General features: G+C 39.3%; 1 non-coding gene across 1 annotated transcript; it reads left to right on the forward strand.

The window, feature by feature from the left end:
* The first annotated feature begins 3,276 nt into the window (after window positions 1–3,276).
* Window positions 3,277–3,348, forward strand: TRNAT-GGU (transfer RNA threonine (anticodon GGU)). The gene has a single exon. It is a non-coding gene; the product is annotated as a tRNA-Thr (tRNA).
* Window positions 3,349–7,005: the final 3,657 nt, after the last annotated feature.

Consider the following 7,005-nt stretch of genomic DNA (forward strand, 5'->3'; position numbering starts at 1 on the left):
GAAATGTTTCGAAAAAGGTAGGCATACGACGTACAAAAAGCTCATTTCCCTCCTTATCTTTGAAGATAGGGTGTCCTAACCAACCAACAGCTATTCCATCTCCATTGTCCATTGCACCTGCTCTGAATAACCCCCCCTTAGCTGGATTATTACCAATGTAATCATAAAAAGCGAGTTTCTCGGGAATTTTGGACCAAGCTTCTGATAGGCTTAAATTTTCGGCCAGACCGGCACGAACCCGTCGATCTATTTCTTGTTGGAAGTATCCCTGATCCCACTGGTAACGAGTGGGACCGAATAATTCGACCGGAGTAGTTGCGGAGCCATACCACATGGTCCCAGCAACAATGAAAGCTGCAAAAAACACAGCAGCAATACTGCTGGATAGGACCGTTTCAATATTCCCCATGCGTAATCCTACGTATAAACGTTGGGGAGGACGAACACTGAGATGGAATAGACCTGCTAATATACCCAAAATACCCGCTGCTATATGATGAGAAGCTATTCCTCCTGGAACAAAAGGATCAAAACCTTCAGCTCCCCATGCTGGATCCACTGGTTGTATTTTTCCAGTTAGTCCATAAGGATCAGACACCCATATCCCAGGACCATACAAACCCGTTACATGAAATGCTCCAAATCCGAAACAAGCTACTCCTGAGAGGAATAAATGAATTCCAAATACTTTTGGCAAATCTAAACAACGTTTTCCCGTACGTTCATCACAGAATATGTCCAGATCCCAATATACCCAATGCCAGATAGCTGCCAAAAAGCACAGGCCAGAAAACACGATATGTGCCACGGCCACACCTTCATAACTCCAAATACCGGGATTAATTACAGTTTCTCCGGTGATGTTCCATCCACTCCATGAATCCTTTATTCCCAAACGAGTCATAAAAGGTATAACGAACATACCTTGTCTCCACATTGGATCAAGAACAGGATCGGATGGATCAAAAACTGCTAATTCGTACAGAGTCATTGAACCAGCCCAACCAGCAACTAGAGCTGTATGCATTATATGTACAGAAATTAACCGTCCAGGATCATTCAATACGACGGTATGAACGCGATACCAAGGCAAACCCATGCAAACACCCCTTTATCGGAAAAAGTAGACACTATGTAACTTTCTCACATTGGATTGGAAGAGATCATGTTATCGAGCTAGACCCGGATCATCTCGAAAGTGAACATCTATTCACTTGGACATTGCTAATGATGGAACAGGTTTGAAACAATTTTGTTCATACATAATAGCAGGGAGAGACAAAGATATTTTATCGTTTGTATGTACCAATACACAATGTAGGGATTGGTCCCATTTATATTGATAAAAAAAGAGGAAAGAAACGAGATATTCTAATCCTTCCATTCGTTCATGAACGATACCTTTGCAATTTATGGACTAAGTCAGATATAATTTTTGATGAAAAAATATCATTTTTCTACTAAAGAGTGGAGCTATTACTGTTCCATAAACAGTAATACTTTACTGCACTGCGGGAAAAAAATAAAATACTGAGTTCAAATGCTCAGTCAAAATGATAACTTTATCATTTTGTGCTATGCAATGAAAAAAAAAGGTCAAAATAGGAAGTCTCTAGGTTAATGGGCCTTTTCCGTTCCGTAGAAAGATTCGGGGTTATTCGTTTTCAGGATCAATAGTGGACGAACGGAGAGAGAGGGATTCGAACCCTCGGTACGGATGATCCGTACTACGGATTAGCAATCCGCCGCTTTGGTCCGCTCAGCCATCTCTCCAAGATGGAAGAGTTCATGTGTAACAAAATGAATGGTGGAGTAAAGGTGTATATCATAGTATGTACAGATTGTATCGGCAATATAATGAATATTGCGATTATTCAGTTGGATAAAGAACAATCCAGTCAATCGTATTGTTCATTTCGTTAAAAATAGTTCTGTATGACTGATTTTTTCTGCTTTTCTTGGCCTGGCCATCGGCCAGGCCAAGAAAAGCAGAAAAAATCAGCAGTCATACAGTGCTTGACCTAATTTGATAGCTAGAATACCTGCTGTAAAAGCAAGAAAAAAAGCTATCAAAAATTTAAGCTCTACCATATCTTCATTCCCTCCCCAATGAGTTTGATTAAATGCGTTACATGGATTAGTCCATTTATTTCTCTCCAATATCAAATTTTATTATCTAGATATTGAAGGGTTCTCTATCTATTTAGGGTTCTCTATCTATTTTATGTATTATTGTAAAGATATCAGTTGCTCAAGGCCATAGGTTCCTGATCGAAACTACACCAATGGGTAGGAGTCCGAAGAAGACAAAATAGAAGAAAAGTGATTGATCCCGACAACATTTTATTCATACATTAAGTCGATGGAGGGTGAAAGAAAACCAAATGGATCTAGAAGTTATTGCGCAGCTCACTGTTCTGACTCTGATGGTTGTATCGGGCCCTTTAGTTATAGATAGATAGAGCTTTGGATGGATCAGAGATCCATCCAAATATCCTTTAACTATTTAAGTTGATAATGTAACGAATAAAACCCACCTGTATCACTAAACTATACACGCCACAATCCCATTGACGGATATTCCGTCACTTCTTTCCTTCCACATTTGAATCCAAATTCCGGAATTCCTTAATTCTCTCTCTTCTATTTCCGAGAGAGAAGAAAGGATTCTATCCATTCTAGTTTTAGAAATTCTAGGTTGTTCTTTCTCTTTATCAAGGAATTTTTTTGCTCAACTCCTCTAATCTTCTAATTGAATTCTTTCTAATTCATTTTAGAAAGATCTTCCTCTTCCAGGAAGAAAAAGAGCCATAAACTGGAATGGCTCCATATTCTTAGCTCTCAATCTTTGTTGATCTCTTATAGTAATCACATCTTGAGGTTTGCAAGGGTAACTTGGTATATCTACCATATGGTCATTGACCGGATATGTCCATGATTCACTAATTGTCTAGCTCCGGGAATGGTGGGAGCCATACCCAATCGAAAAAGAATATTATCCAAACGCATTTCAAGTAATTGCAATAGGACCTGACCCGTTGAGCCTTTGGCTCTTCTAGCAATACGAACATATTTCAGCAAATGCTCTCAGGCATAACTTTTCTCCATCCGTTTCGTATCAGCTCAGCCCGGAGTTTCCAGTATAGCGATCCTTACCCTACGAGCTACTATAATATATGTTCTCAACTTGATATCTATAAAGATAGATGGATCATCCATATCCAATTTGTTGTCCATCTACCATAGTAGACTCACTCATTCATATATGATGAGGGGGCCCTTTTAACTCAGCGGTAGAGTAACGCCATGGTAAGGCGTAAGTCATCGGTTCAAGTCCGATAAAGGGCTCATGTTTCCCACGAAGAAAGAAGGCTCGGGTGTCCATTTCTATTACATAGAGAGAAATATTTTCACCGAAATATGAATATGAAAATGACAACAAATCGGATTCGGATCCAGTCCGTTTTTTATCTTCTTTTATGAGGCGAACGACGGGAATTGAACCCGCGCGTGGTGGATTCACAATCCACTGCCTTGGTCCACTTGGCTACGTCCGCCCCGGAAAAACCAATTTATCTATCTACAGTCATTTCTTCCAAGAATAAAAAATGAGCTAACGTTTGTTCTTATGTGGGTCGTCGGTGACCTCTGATAGGGGATCAAAGCAAGATCGATGACTAACTCTCAACTCTCGAACAAGTTGTATGGCTTATTATCAAATATGTGATAAATATGAAGTATTTTGTATTTCTCCCGGAGAAATATCACGATCCCATCTTCCCTCCGTTCTTTTGAACGTGAAAGAAGAATCTTTCTTCTTTCGTATCGATCCTTTGTCTATTCACTCATGGGCGATAATTATTGTTTTTCCCTATTAGATTTTAGTTTTCAACTAACACAGTTTTGCAGATTGGTTCGGTAGATCCCACGTTATTCGAGTTGTAACGAACGGGCCATAACCATTAAAATGGTTCGGTGTAAATGGAATAGATCGAGATCTATCTCGATATTTATTGTATGTTTTATCTTGATACTAAGATCTTGTCCATCTGAACAACTCTGGGCAGGGTATTTGATCGGAGAGTCGTTGTTTAAAATGATCAAGGTTGTGGCTGTGTCGACAAGTTCGACCCTATTCGCTTATCATATATTCAGATTCGATGAATCTAGACCATTTGAACTTGTATCCTTCCTTCTCGTATTAGAAGGTATAGGGTTTTCCAATCTGGAAAATTTTGTTATCTTACATGCACGGTTAGGATACAATCAAGTTCTTTGTTATATTATTATGCAGGTTATGGGACAAAGATACAAATTTAAAGGCTCATCTACCGACGGAGATAGTGAACATTTGATGAATCAAATATAAATTTGATTGTTGTCTTTCAGTTAATTCGTTTGAAAGTTTAGATCAAGCGAACAGAATTGGTAGGCGTCAATCGATCCGTGGAACGTATCAAATCTTTCACATATAAGTTCGTTATGAGATGAGCCCACTCATCTCACAATGATATAAAATCATTTCGGACAGATCTATTGCCGAGTAGAGATCTATTTGTAACGGGGCAGAAAGCAGCTTCTTTTGGGTCGCTGTCCACATAATTTCTGGACAAGGGGTAATAGTTTCTTTCTTTCGTCCCAACCCAACAGACTTCTTTATTCTATTGTTTGTTCCAGAACGCATTCCATGAAATATGTGTATTCTATAAAATAGTGGGGTAGATTAAAGCAAACGTTGGTCCAGATGTAGATCTAATATGCATAGCCGGTAGATTGCATTTTTGTGATATGTTACCAGAACGGAACTAGAGGCAAGGAAGAGTGTTTGTCCCAATATGAAAATCTTGGGTCTCAAAAACCATGTGATGATCTTAGGTGAAGAAAGAGAACGAACCAAAGGTTCGCCTTTAGCGAGGATGGATCAACTCCAGAGAATTTCTCTGCCCAGGTATTCGGAATATCCGTCGTACTTGCCACTTCTATGGTTCAAAAATAGGCTCGATTTACCGCACATAACTTATTGTAGAGAATCCTAGTTGATCAAGATCTTCGCCCCGATATTTAGCAAAGGGATAGATACATCCGGGATTTTCGATTGAACGGAAATTTTGTTCAACCCCAACGGAATGCGTTGCGTTTGGATGGAGCTAAAAGTCACATGTCCGATCGATACTTTGACTGCTCTATGGATTGCTTGGAACATATGATATTCGAGAGAACTCTCGAATTTTTCGAAGAACTAGCGATAAAAAAAAAAAATAAAAATAGTTTATAGGTTTGATCATCTGGTATCGGATCAATCTCGATCGATCCAAAATACTAATATGCCTGCTCTGGTCCAACGTTCCCATCCATCGATCTAGATAAGGACATGAGATTGATATGATCTGAAAGACTTTTCAAGGCCAAGTCATAGGGACGGACTATGAGGGGATATATATAAATAGTATCACTTAGTGGAATGTATAGGGCTATACGGGCTCGAACCGTAGACCTTCTCGGTAGAACAGATCAAAGTTCTTATTATCAAAATAATTTGAACTGTTCCAAGAACCCAACATGCATTTTCTCGCATTGGGCTCTTTCATTAACTGATGGAAAGATCGGTTAGTCTGCCATTCTCCTCTTTCCGGTAAGATACTAATATGGCTCCGTGTGCTCCAAATTCTTACCCTTCGGAAGCAATCCCAAAGTTATTCAAAAGGTTTTTTTGACGTAGGTCTGCCTTGCTCGGGCATAGATTGACTCAAATAGAGTCTCTTCTATCGCTCCAAAAGTAAAATATGACACTTCATACACCTAAAAGTTCATAGAGCGAAAAGAATCTATTTTGAGGTCCCCGTATTATACTCATTATGCCTGGCATTGAACAGAGCTGGGATTGACCATATCAATTAGATCCGTAATTCGAATCAGATCGAACTTAATCTTTGTCATGCTATTGTTCCCCAGAGAAACAAATTTATAGAGTAAGACTATTTCACATAGAATCTATTTCGTGGATCGGACGAATCGATAAACTCTCCCGAAAACCATTGGCGCACGTGTAAACGAGGTGCTCTACCTTGCTGAGCTATAGCCCTTCCTTGCCAGTCTTGGTGATACACTACTATACTAACCAGATGGATCACTTTATGTCAAGGTAGATATTTCATGATCCAATACTATGATCCAATACGTTCCAATAAGTTCGATCTGTGCCAGGGACACATACATTGTCTATACATTTAATTCGATTTCGATTTAGAATCGTTTATAAATCCAACTCTACCTATGAGAATAAATGACCCACTTAACTCAGTGGTTAGAGTATCGCTTTCATACGGCGAGAGTCATTGGTTCAAATCCAATAGTAGGTAAACTTATTAGATGCCATCGAGTTTTCAATGGTATCTAATAAGTTTTACTCCACGTGTTTGGATCGAGGCGGAACATTGAATCCATTTTTCAGATCATTATAGAAAATGTTAATTAGAGACGGGGGGGCTAGCATTGATAGCCTCTAATCGGGTTCTAGCCCTTTTCAGAGCTAAATCAGCCTCAATTGCTTGTCTTTTGCCTTCGGCTCGAGCTAAGTCAGCTTTAGCTATTCGAAAATTTTCCTGGGCTTCTCGGGGATCGATGTCAACATCTCTCTCTGCATTATTTACCAATATAGTTATTCTATCACTGTCTATCTTGGCGAAACCGCCCATCATAGCCATAGTGGACCACTGCCCATTGAGACGTATTTTCATAACTCCTATATCTACAGCTGCCACAAGTGAAGCATGATTGGGTAATACGCCAATTTGACCACTATTAGTAGATAGAATTATTTCTTTAACTTCTGAATCCCAAATGACTCGATTAGGAGACAGTACACGAAGATTTAGGGTCATTTTCAGAATTAACTTTCCATGCTGGAGTTTATAGCCTTCGCGGTAGCTTCATCAATATTACCCACCAAATAAAAAGACTGTTCGATAAGACCATCTAATTCTCCAGAAAGGATCATTTGAAAAC

The sequence above is a fragment of the Pinus tabuliformis genome, chromosome 9, assembly GCF_031772625.1.
Source record: "Pinus tabuliformis cultivar Carrire ecotype Pingquan chromosome 9, CPIR1, whole genome shotgun sequence".
NCBI lineage: Eukaryota > Viridiplantae > Streptophyta > Pinopsida > Pinales > Pinaceae > Pinus > Pinus tabuliformis.